This window comes from Felis catus, chromosome B2, assembly GCF_018350175.1.
Source record: "Felis catus isolate Fca126 chromosome B2, F.catus_Fca126_mat1.0, whole genome shotgun sequence".
Lineage (NCBI taxonomy): Eukaryota > Metazoa > Chordata > Mammalia > Carnivora > Felidae > Felis > Felis catus.
Window position 1 is genome coordinate 43783931 of NC_058372.1, and position 13161 is coordinate 43797091.

The 13161-nt window shown below is 42.5% G+C and overlaps 1 long non-coding RNA gene across 6 annotated transcripts in view; it reads left to right on the forward strand.

The window, feature by feature from the left end:
- The window catches only part of LOC111560467, a 37925-nt gene that overhangs the window by 1868 nt on the left and 22896 nt on the right, over window positions 1-13161 (forward strand). For 4 of the 6 annotated variants that reach the window (XR_006597805.1, XR_002742296.2, XR_006597804.1 and 1 more), the window contains exon 2: window positions 301-396. This is a non-coding gene — a long non-coding RNA (uncharacterized LOC111560467). Of the gene's footprint in view, window positions 1-300; window positions 397-562; window positions 643-13161 lie in introns of all 6 variants that reach the window. The other 2 variants (XR_002742297.2, XR_002742295.2) reach the window with 1 other exon arrangement.

Here is a 13161-nt window from a genome sequence, read left to right on the forward strand (position 1 = left end):
AAGCTGTAGGAGACAAGAGGACAGGGAAAAGTGATCTGAGGTCATGTTCTGTTGCATCACCATGAATTTTTGGCAAGATTTATTGCTCTGGTAATTGTCTCACTTAATGGCAAAGTTCATACTTTAGTCACAGCAAGATCACATTAAAATACAACTATTACATAAGTATATTTTTAAAAACCTTGGGCCAGATCCAGGATAAATACATAATTCAAAATACATAATTAATAATAATTCAAATACATCATTTGTAACAAAATCCCCAAAATATGTTGACCCATATTACTTTTATACACACAGCTAATTTTCTTTTGGCCAACAAGCCCATCGTGACAATTGACGAGAGATCAAAAAAGGGCATGGTGTTAAAGAGGACCCAGGCTGGAGAGAAGCAAGGTAAGGAATCTTGTGGTGTGGAAGTCAGCTTGTCCATGGGTGGGAGCAGAATGAATTGAGGGAAGTGGGAAAATGCCCATGACCAAGCAGATTAGAATTCTGAAAGGAAAAGTGAAGAGTTGTTATAATGATTGACAACTAGAATCCATTTGCCCTTTTGTTAAAGAAACCCCGAATTTTCTTTGGAATCTGCACCTGTTCCATGCACAGCCCATTAGCTTCAAGCGGAGCTTCCTGATTGGGCAGGTAACTTGGATTGGCCAATGGGAGCATTGACTCCCTGTGAGCACTATGATTCGTCCAAAATGGACACATGATCAACTTGGGGCCAATTTTCTGTTTTAAAATGGAAAAAAAAAAAAAAAAAGGTCTTCTAATAGACTTGCAAAGCAAGCTACTTAGTGTTGCGTTCATGACATTCTCATTTACAGTGTAGTTTGTGAAGAATCATGTTTTAAAACTGTAATTATGTTCTCTAGTTAAGAGAACATAGTTAACTAGTTAACTAGCAAAGCTAGTTAAGGCTTTGTAACTCTTAGAAGACGTTATATGAATCCTCATTACGACATAATAAAAACAGCTCAGACTTTGCTCAGATTTGGGGCTTTTGTCAGAAACGTGCCTAAGAGTCAGTCTTTCCTTCTGTTGGACTTACAGAGAAACTAAGATATGGTCCTGGAGCTGTCTGTGCTATCTAGCCATTGCTAAGACAGTATAATTGAGAGTAAAGCCAACAGAGAGAAAACGAGGGCCAAAAGCTGGAGAAAGGAAACCCAAGTTCTGATGTCTTGTTTGAGTGACTAGATGAGTGACTTGTTGAGTGACTAGTGGTCCACATGATAGAAGAAAGATTTCAGGGCTCTTGTAAGGTGGATAGGAGTCAACAGCACAGTGATGCCTTTTTAAAAAGGAGGCTGCATCCTAAGATGAATAAGTCATAGTTTTAAAGTTCCAGACCCTCTATATAGGCACTATTTAGTCTTTCCAGGCTTGTAAGCCAAAATACAAAATGAAAGTGAAAATATGTCCAGAAATTGGCAGAGTTGCAGAGAAGCTCCGTGTGTCAATTTAAAGCAATAAGATAAATGATACAATCATAAAATTATGACTCCATGCATCAATCTTATTTTTCAACAGAGAATGTCTTATATAGTGAAAAAGAGCACAGGGCTTGGATCCAAAAGTTCCAAACTCAAGACTTGGCTTCTGTCACTTTCTAGCCTTATGCCTTGATGATCAACCCTCCCAAACCTCAATTTCTTTTATTTTGTTCTTTTTCCAAACCTCAATTTCTTTTTCTGTAAATGGAGGTAACTGTAGCTTCCCTGAAGTTAATGTAAAGTTTAAATAATATTATTTATGAATACGTGTAATTCATGCAGCATATTGACTATCCCATAAAGAAAGAACAAAAGAGCTGCCTCTCCACAAATGCATATAAGACAGCACTGTGTTTCAGAGGTAGTTTCTCACTTAATCCCTCACTCCAACCCTATTCACGAGGTAGCTACTATCATGGCTCCATTGGGCAGAAGAGAAAACTGATACACACAGATTAGTTAGTAAGCATAGCTAACCAGAAAACTCTAGAGCTGGGATTTTAATCCAGGTCTGACTCCCAAGTGTCTGCTTTTATGACCTCAATGAATGAGGACTATTTAGTATTATTTTATTATTAATGAATTAAATAAATAAATAAATAAAAAGAAAGGGGGAGAGAGAGAGACAGAGAGAGAGAGAGAGAGAGAGAGACAGAGAGACAAAAGGCTCCAAGTGAAGGCTGAAGGTCAGCTACTGGAACATTCAAATGACAAAATAAGAAATGCCCCCAGGTAAAGAATGGAATATATACCCTGTCGTCATTACTCTGACCACGCTGGATGGCCTCCCTCCTTTATCTGACTGTCTCCCTCTTCTAATGTCAGCTCTTCAAGCTACATAAGGAATTATTTCCAAAATGGCATAGAATATTTTTGAGAACCTTGCAAATTCCTTCTTGGAAATGGGTAGAATTGATCTAACCAAATTGTTTTTTTTTTTAAGTTTATTTATTTATTGGGTCGTGAGGGGAATATATATATATATATGTATACACACACACATATGTATGTATACATACACACATATATATGTATATATTCACACATATATATGTGTGTGTGTGTGTATATATATATATATATATATATGCAGAGAAAGAGAGAGAGAGAGAGAGAGAGAGAGAGAATCCCAAGCAGGCTCCACACTGTCAGCCAGCGTGGAGTTGGATGCAGGGCTCAAACTCAAAAACCGTAAGACCATGACCTGAGCCCAAACCAAGAGTTGGACGCTTGGGGCGCCTGGGTGGCTCAGTTGGTTGAGTGCCCGACTTCAGCTCAGGTCATGATCTCTCGGTCTGTGAGTTCGAGCCCCGCGTCGGGCTCTGTGCTGACAGCTCAGAGTCTGGAGCTTGTTTCGGATTCTGTGTCTCCCTCTCTCTGACCCTCCCCTGTTCATGCTGTGTCTCTCCCTGTCTCAAAAATAAATAAAACGTTAAAAAAATTTAAAAAAAAGAGTTGGACGCTTAACCAACTGAACCACTTAGACGTCCCACCAAATTGTTATTTTAAAAATAACCTATCCTAGGGGCGCCTGGGTGGCGCAGTCGGTTAAGCGTCCGACTTCAGCCAGGTCACGATCTCGCGGTCCGTGAGTTCGAGCCCCGCGTCGGGCTCTGGGCTGATGGCTCAGAGCCTGGAGCCTGTTTCCGATTCTGTGTCTCCCTCTCTCTCTGCCCCTCCCTCGTTCATGCTCTGTCTCTCTCTCTGTCCCAAAAATAAATAAAAAACGTTGAGAAAAAAATTAAAAAAAAAAAATAACCTATCCTAAAGGTAGGGGCAGTTATATATGTCCATTGCACCTCTAGAAGTCTAAAAACATATCTCTATTTGAGTCTTTTTTTTTCTTTCCATTTATTTCCTTGTATACCTATGTCTCCTTATTTTAGGATCTCAGAGAGACAGAATACAGCATTTCTATGCCTTATTAGTTGGTCATAACTAGGCAGATACAGAAGAAATTTATCGCTGCAGCACTGTAACAAGTGGCTCTCTGTAATCTACATTCAGGAAAAAAAGCTTTGATTCTATTTTTTGTCATATATTTTTCCCAACTGTGCAATCTTTTATGATCTCCCAGGAAGATTAGCCTTACTGCCGCAAAACTTGATGGACAGCAAATCAGAGGCTTGTCTAGAATTGTTTCAATTTCCTTCTCCTGGAGAGAAAGCAGAAAGCACTTCAAATATCTCATTTTGGCTAACTTCGGCCAAGCATACCTTGGTCGTGTTCTATGCCAGGCACTGTGCTCAGTGCTGGGGAATAAATGTGTGAGTGAGCCCTAGTCTCTGTTGCAAGGAGCTCACAGTGCCTACAACAGAGGGGTGCTCCCGCTCTTCGCCCCATTTCTAGCTGAGGAGGTGCAACGTGTTTGTAAAAACACAGAATTGAAATAAGCCTAACAGTATTGAGAAAAGATGCTCGTTGCCAAAATTTTCGTAACCAGAGTAGGAGATAGATGTACACTTGGGTCCACACCAGCTGCCTCCCAAATGAGTCCTCTCCCACCAAGTCAGCGATGGTCAGAGGTAATTCATCATTTCCACGCCATGTTTCTGTTGACCACCTGTTACACACCAAATACTCTTGGAGACACTGAGTGTATCTTGGGGAATAAAACACTTGTGGATAGCCCTTGCTTGGTGGGCCTTGCAATACAGGGTAGGAGATAGGACAAACATGTGAACAAATAAATAGGTGCATACTTATAAAATGTGATAGATACTTCCTGGGAATCTGGGTTTCAATGCTAAAGAATCACAGTGGAAGATGAGGGAACCCCGCTTAGGCCATGCATGGGGAAAGTTTATCTAAGGAAGTGACATTTAAGCCCAGACCTAAAAGATAAAAAGGGGCTGGTCATTTGAAGACAGAAGGGAAAAGAGAAGTGAACAGCATGTGTGAGGGGCCCTAAGGTAGGATAAAGTATTTCATGCTTGAGAAACTAAAGATCTAGCTTGAATTCCTCCATGTATCCCTTTAGGGGTCCATGCCGTGGGGTCCCAGATTTACCTTTTCCTACATAATTATATTGACAAACTTTTGGAATATTAATACCCTCTTGGAGAAGATGTGCCCAGAGGCTTTCATTCAGTGAAAAAGTTATATCGTGAAGAAATAATGGTGGCACCACTGAATATACGCTGAGTTGGTAGCAAATCACGCTCTCTCTTGCTCTATAATGCTTCAGAATTTCTTTAGTTAAATACGCTTTGGAAAGGGTTGCAATTCACACTTGTACAAAGACAGACATTAACCTAAGACTCCTTTGCAATATATGCTTTTCACTTCAATGTCCCTCACGCTTTGGTTTTGCTCACTGGCTGCATCTACGACAGGCAAAGACATTTGCAGGATGGCAAAACCCACTCCCAAAGGCTGAGGTTTTATCTAAGTCATTTTATGATAGAAGATTGCATTGAAATCCATTCAATTCCGTTACAATCCATTCTTTTTTTTTACCTTGCTTTTTTGGAATCTTGTAAACACAACCATTGTCACTGTTTCCTCTCTTGAGAAATTAAATCCCAGGATGATAAAAGCTGAACATGGAGTCCATCATTTGTCTCCCTTCGACACATCACAGGGTAATTCCATCAGTAGACATTAGGCTTAATGACCTTAATGAAGCCTCCCTATGTTAGGGCCCAGAGGGTCAAACTGCTGACCTAAGCTCTGCCTTACTCACGGCACCAGCTCTCTGGTCAAAGTCCTTATATTAAAGGGCAGAGGATACAGAACAGCCTGGCCAAAGTGGTCTGGCCAAGTTCTCAAGTCAAAGCCAACTCCTCTGCTCCTTCCCTCTGGTTACAGAGATGCATGTGTGCCCATCATGTGGGTGCTGACTAGCCAAGACCCCTTGCCCTTGTGCCGAGAGATCACTTGGCAGTCAGAGTGTCCATTCTCTTTTTATCCCTCATATCTCATACCAAGTAGGCACTCAGTGGGCATTTATTCCATAAGTGGGTTGAATAAATGAGCGAATCAACTTGAGTATAGTTCACACACACTTGACAACTGTTTACATGGAGGCCTACAAAGTGTAGGCTTTCTGTCTGGCGTCTTCAAACAATCTTAACATTTGCATGAAACTTCTAGAAATATTTCTTATTTAATGATTGTCACGGCCATAAAAAGTAGAACAGATATTTTTCTTGTTACCCCCATGTTAACAAGATCAGGGAACTCAGATTCAGAGAGGAGGAATAACTTGTCCCAGTCCTCTGCACTGAAAGTGGCAGTGCCCGCACGGGCTTCTGTGACTCTCTGATGTACCTTGATGCCTTTATACGGTGCATTGTCTCTCCCTGAAAGCTAGGCTCTGGGTCATTCAAGCTGACAAATATTATACAGGAAACTAACTCATGCTGATAAAGGGCTAAAAGAGACCCTTTCCCCAATCTTGTTACTCGGGGGAACCCATCTTGTCACAAAGAAGAGTGTCCTTGGCTTTGACCTTGCAGCCCATATCAGTGAATCCATTTTCCTTCCACCATAACAAGCAAGCTGCTTCTGGGCTGTGAAATGAATCTCTGGGGAGGACACTCTAACAACTGATGGGTGAGTAGCTCATCCTCACTCAACAGTAAGAATGCACTGCTGGGCTCCCCTGCTCCTGTTAGCATCAAAAGGACTTCAAGGATCTGGGTGACACAGATCCATCCAGATCTGCAGTTGTAATGGGCCCTCGAAGGGACAATAAACTTAGGTTGATGTTGTGCCTGGTTATGAGTTACTTATGGGTAAGGCTCATGAAGGCCCCTGCCTTGAAATCCAATGCCATCCAGAATTCATTCCTTCATTCCCAGATTGTAACTTTTAGCCTTCATGTGTTCCCTAGAGAGCCTCATCCCAATATGTAACTATTTGAGGAATATACCCCTTGGGTGTTTCCTCAAGGACAACATTTCCAAAATGCCACACTAATAACCTTCTTCCCGACATCTTCTCCTTACCCTGTATTTTCTTTCCCGGTCAGCGACACCGTCATCTCTCCAGTCACCCAAACCAAAACCAAGCCCATATTTTTGTTTAATTCCTTCATCATCCCCAATCCAATTAGTTACCAAGTCCCTACCCAAATCTCTCCACTTTTCATCCTTGTAAGCTGCAGCTGCATTGCTTCATGCCCAGATGGTCATAGAACATTCCTGACTGCATTCTGTCTTGGCCACCCACCACGCTCCTCAAATTGACCTTCCGCCTGGCAGCCAGGGTGAGCCAGCTACCATGCACGGCAGATCACCCAGCCCATGCAAGAAACCCTTCGGTAGCTCAGCATGGATCACACTCCCTGGCATGACGTGACCTATCTGCCTATCGGGACTCCTCTGGCCCGAGGCGCCAGAGATTCTGGGAATCCTAACATGGTTTGCTTTCCTAAGTACACACCCTGCTGTCCCATACCTCCATGTCTTTGTTTCCATTATTTGACTTTCCTCGTGTTTCCTCACTCAGCTAACTCTCTCTCATCCTTAAAACTCACGCCTCGGGGCGCCTGGGCGGTGCAGTCGGTTAGGCGTCCGGCTTGAGCTCAGGTCACGATCTCGTGGTCCCTGAGTTCGAGCCCCTCGTTGGGCTCTGGGCTGGTGGCTCAGAGCCTGGAGCCTGCTTCCGATTCTGTGTCTCCCTCTCTCTCTGCCCCTCCCCCGTTCATGCTCTGTCTCTCTCTGTCTCAAAAATAAATAAAACGTTAAAAAAAATTTTTTTTTAAAAAACTCACGCCTCAATAACATCCTATGCAAATCTCTACTGTTGTACTATTACTTTGAAATGATTTGTTTGTGAATCTGCTGCCTTCTAGATTTAAGACCTTCAAGGACAGAAGACATCCACTCATCCCTCCATTAATCACCTCTAGCATTGTAATTATCACTTTACACAGCCACAGCCCAACAAATCTAGCTTTTTGAAAGAAGGACCGGTGTTTCTTACGTGTGTTTCCCTGTGCCCAGCACAGAGCCAGACGCATAGAATGTGTCTAGATCTGCCTGTCTGTCGACAATCACTCATTTGTTTGAGAAATAACTTGAGATCGGATTTCATTCCAGTCACTGTGCTTTGCTCCAGCTCTTAAGGTTTACACGCCGAACGATACACGCCGTGGTTTTTAATAAGCTGCTGGTTCTGACATCTTGAGTAAGTGGAAAATGACTCCCTCGCTCTTCCCCCGCTCCGTGGATTTGCTCTCTGTGGCGCATGACCGTTTGCTGTTCGCCACAGATGCCACGGTGAAAATAAGAAAGCACGGTGTTTGGCAACACAAAAGTCAGCCTTGACTCCATGGTAAACGATATGAACAGTTCATTCACAGGAACACAGGGATAAGAAGGATCTGAAAACGCACACTGCTTAGCTACAAAACTGAAATTGTACCGATGGGATATTTTCTCACTATTTAATTGGTAAAACTTTTTAAGGACTCATGAAAAAAGTTGTGAGCAAATATGCCATACAAGTAGGGACTGTACATTGGTACAACCTTTTGGAGGTCAGCTATCTATCAAATTAAAAAAAAATTTTTTTTAACGTTTATTTATTTCTGAGAGAGAAAGAGAGGCAGAGTGAAAGTAAGGGAGGGACAGAGAGAGAGGGAGGCACAGAATCGGAAGCAGGCCCCAGGCTCTGAGCTGTCAGCACAGAGCCCGACGCGGGGCTTGAACTCACAAACCGTGAGATCATGACCTGAGCCGAAGCCGGACGCTTCACTGACAGAGCTACCCAGGTGCCCCAGCTATCTGTCAAATTTAAAGACATAGTTGGGTCATACGAAGGCTCAACAGGCCCATTGATAAGAAACTCTTAAGTGAACAAAGGGTCAAAAGTGTTCACTGCATCATTGTTTGAAATAAGAAAAAACTAGAAGGGGACTAAATATCCGTCAGAAGATAGATTAGGTACGTTGGGTACATCCATGTAATGAAGGATATCACAAAAAGAACATACACGGAGTTCTTTTCCATGACATGGAAAGATGCCAGGATATATTGTTAAATGAAAAAGAAAACAAATTATGGAAAAGTACATGTGGGGGCGCCTGGGTGGCGCAGTCGGTTAAGCGTCCGACTTCAGCCAGGTCACGATCTCGCGGTCCGTGAGTTCGAGCCCCGCGTCGGGCTCTGGGCTGATGGCTCAGAGCCTGGAGCCTGTTTCCGATTCTGTGTCTCCCTCTCTCTCTGCCCCTCGCCTGTTCATGCTCTGTCTCTCTCTGTCCCAAAAATAAATAAACGTTGAAAAAAAAAATTTTTTTTTAAATTTAAAAAAATATAAAAAAAAAAAAGAAAAGTACATGTGTATTTTCATTGTAAAATATATATAATCTTATATATATTGTCTGGAAAGCTACACCTAAACTGTGAATAGTGGTTATTTCAGAAAAGTTGGATTAGGAGGAAGACCATTACAATTTTTACTTTTTATAATTTTTACTTTGTGCATTATCTGATTTTTTTTTTTTTTTACCACAGGTATCTTTTCTTTTCCTTTTTAAAAGTTTTATTTATTTTGAGAGAGAGACAAAAGGAGAGCAAGTGGGGGGAGGGGCAGAGAGAGGGAGATACAGAATCCCAAGCAGGCTCTGTACTGTTAGCACAGAGCCCTACCTGGGGCTCGAACACACAAACCATGAGATCGTGACCTGAGCAAAGCCCGAGACTCCTTGGATTCAGTACCCTCATCCCTTCGCCAAACTCTCACACTAGCAGATCTTACTTTCCTCTTGTCCGTTTATTATTTTTTTAAGCTTATTTATTTATTTTTGAGAGAGTGCAGGAGGGGCAGAGGGAGAGGGGGAGACTGAGGATCCCAAGCAGGCTCTGCACTACCAGCACAGAGCCCGATGCAGGGCGTGAACCCACAAACCATGAGATCATGACCTGAGATGAAATCAAGAGTCAGATGCTTAACCGGCCTAGCCACCAGGCACCCCATCCTCTTGTCCATTTAATAAACACACACCGAGACCTTGCTACTGCTGTTGTCCTCATATCTGCCCACAGAGTGGAACTTAGTGAGTCAGGCTGCAGTCTTTTCTGCATTTTAAAAGTGCATCCCAGGAGAAGGCCGTTGATGACACAAAGACCAGCAGTCCCAAAGGGTATGGGACCAGAGGAGTTTCCTAGCACAGTCTGAACCAATCACTTAGGGAGCTCCTTAAAAACGTATCTCTCTGGGCCCTTCCCACAAACACTGAATCTGAGGGTGGGGCCAGGAAACTGGGGGCCGGATACTTTCCTGTGGCTCTCCACAGCCTTTGTACCTTTACTCTGCACACATCTGGGTGTCCTTGACAATATCAGGTTAGGAAACTTAAGTTTTGATTCTGAAAGCTCCACAAAGACACCAAATAGAGAAGGGGGAAGAAATACCAAAGAGTGGAAGCCTAGCATCACTTTGCAAAATAAAATTTCTACCCATAGATGTGTCTATCGATAGATGATCTATGTCCGGGAAGAGTCTTTCCTGCTTTGCCCTTCCTGTGCTGACCATCATTGTAACCAGTAGATTGATCACCGCCAGGATATCTGTTTAATAAGAATGAAGCTTTATAAAAAAATCGCCATTGATGCTTAAATGACATCTGCAGAGCCAGTTTTAACAATAAGCAGAAAACATCGCCATAAAAGCTATGTTAACACAAGGGGTTATTACTTTTTCAGGGTGACGTTGACATGTTTGAGGAAGACCTAAGGTAAGACAAGAATATCAAGGGCAAGACCAGGCCAGCAATTCAGGTGTCTTGGCTCCTAATGGCCACCTCCTCCTCCCTATTTTATATTGTGCTGTGACCTCTTCCTCAAAAGACAGCAGAAATTTTCGAGTCTTTGACAAATATTAGAAGAAAAAAGAAGGGCGCCTGGGTGGCTCAGTCGATGAAGTATCTGACTATGGCTCGGGTCATGATCTCACGGTTCGTGAGTTCAAGCCCTGCGTTGGGCTCTGTGCTGACATTGTGGAGCCTGCTTGGGATTCTGTCTCTCCCTCTCTCTCTCTGCCTCTCCCCCACTCCCTCACTCTCGCTCTCTCAAAATAAATAAACTTAAAAAAAACCCCACATAATTAGAACTCTATACATTTAAAAAAGAAAAAGAAGAAAAAAGAGCTAATGAAGCGAAGATGTTTTCCTTTAAGCAAAAGGCACTTTGATAAAGGACAGGTGTAGTCATTTGTTTCAGAATGTATTGTTTACACAAGCGTGTTGTTTAATGGCTACCCGGCAATCCTCCCATGCTTTAGTTCCTCTTAAATGACATAACTGCCTCAGCTCCCCTATCAATGCCTCCGTCTCTCCCATGAGTTAGATTTGCTTGCCTCTAGATGTTGAATGTCTCAGAACTGCATTTGAAAACTCTAGTGTGGATCTGCATTGAGCTTGTGCACAAGCTGCCTCTATCCCGGGCTCTCACTGTGGCCATCTGGGCAGAAGTCACTGGCCATTTTGCATAGTTAGTCAAGTGACTTATTAGACTGGGGCCCCAGGTGACCCAGGAAAGGCTGTGTCATAGCTGGGGTGGGTTTTCAATAACTTCCCCACTCATGGCCTTGCCTGTGTCCTTCCTGTGTTCAAATGCTAAAGTCCTACCTTGCCAGGGAGACTTTTCTGACCCTCTCAACCTACAGTGATTTATTCCTTTTGAAACTTGCGGTCTCTTTTAGTTGTCTCGTTCGGGACTTACTTTAACTTTTTTCCAATTTATTTATTTGCATCCTGGTTTTTTAATCTTAAGCTGTGTTCTTTTATAAACCTGTCCTTTCGCTCTGTAAATCTTATCTCCTCAACTGCACCACCATGTCTTTGAGGTTAAGGACGATGTTTCATACTTTTTTCATTTGTTCCCAGGGCACAGACAGTGCTAGAATCATGCTTAGGAAGTATTTGTCAAGCAAATGAATGGGTGTTGAACAAACTCAGTGGCTTTGCAGAATATCAATTATTTTATTAGTGGATTCCCAAGCGTTCAACCTTTATAAACCTTATGGGTTTTGCAGGATAACGGTTGCGAAAGCTTGTTTTGAAAATAATACGGGAAATCTTAGTCTTGGGAATTCCTGCCTTCCAAATTCTCTGTCCGTCTCCTTACTCCAAAATTACAACTAAGACAATAACTGAGGTCTCCATAGTATATTCTATAAAAGCTGAAAAAACTGATTTTAAGGCTCCTCCAGAAGAACAAGCAGGAAAAAAAATACCAAAAAAAATTATTTTCCATCCTTAGTTTCACAACTCTTATTTAACCTCAGCTCTTAACATTAAAAAAAATTTCAGAGATATAATTGATACGTAACATTATGTTAGTTTCAGGTATACAGTATAATGATTCAATATTTGTATATCTCGTGAAGGTCTTAACGTTTTTTACAGGTGCTACATTTTGTCTCTTTTGCTTCCCTCATGAATATTCAAGAAATGCCTCCATAAGAAGGTCATCACTGTCATTTAGGTTGGTGACTATTAATTATTTCTTCTTTTACTCACAACAGTACTAAGGACTTCTTTTGCAAATGGATATCCCAACCTTGATTTTTGCTCAAAAATCAAAAGCACCTGGGTGGCTCAGTCGGTTGAGCATCCGACTTCAGCTCAGGTCATGGTCTCGCGGTCCGTGAGTTCGAGCCCCACGTCGGGCTCTGTGCTGACAGCTCAGACCCTGGAGCCTGCTTCGGATTCTGTCTTTCCCTCTCTCTCTGCCCCTCCCTCGCTCATGCCCTCTCTCTCTCTCCCTCTCTCTCTCTCAAAAATAAATAAACATTAAAAAAATTTTGTTTTAAATAAAAAAAAAATCAAAAGCACAATCTTTTGATCACAGTTTATACACTGAATGAGATAATTGGCAAGCTTGGAAGAACAAATTACTTCCGTTGTGTTTTGGGGCAGAAAAGGTGTATGTGGGCACATAAGCAGTGTTCTGTAAGAAATTAATGGAAGCGGGGAGCCTGGGTGGCGCAGTCGGTTAAGCGTCCGACTTCAGCCAGGTCACGATCTCACGGTCCATGAGTTCGAGCCCCGCGTCAGGCTCTGGGCTGATGGCTCAGAGCCTGGAGCCTGTTTCCGATTCTGTGTCTCCCTCTCTCTCTGCCCCTTCCCCGTTCATGCTATGTCTCTCTCTGTCCCAAAAAAAATAAATAAACGTTGAAAAAAAATTTTTTTTAAATAAAAAAAGAAATTAATGGAAGCAAAAGGAATGAATAAATAAGCAGATAGACAATCTAAGGAACCGCACTGACATCCGAGGGCTTCCTTGGTTTGCTGAGCAGTTCTTGCCTACCCTGTGTGTGCAGTAGGGATGTGGCCATCCCTGGGTGGAAAAAAGTACAGGGGACGTATAAGTGGAGAATCACAGGAAGGACGGGTATTTGGTTACCGATTCACCAAAAGGCAGGTCATTCCGTGGGTAGAAGATACTGAAATTGTATTGAGAAGATTAACCCAGTGACAAGGAGCCTCAGAGGCCGAGACCTGGGTCTTCAGACCCAGCCCAGCACCTTTTGGGCTCATAGGGCTCACTAACTAATATCAGTTTTTCACTTGGCAAAGCTCATTGACCCAGCCTCTCAAGTACCTATTTTGTGATAGCAAACATCTTAATTCTAAGGTGAAAGGAACCTAGGAGCAAACCTGACCCAGTGCCTTTATTTCTCCCTTTTCATATTGATAGATTTTTTTTTTTTT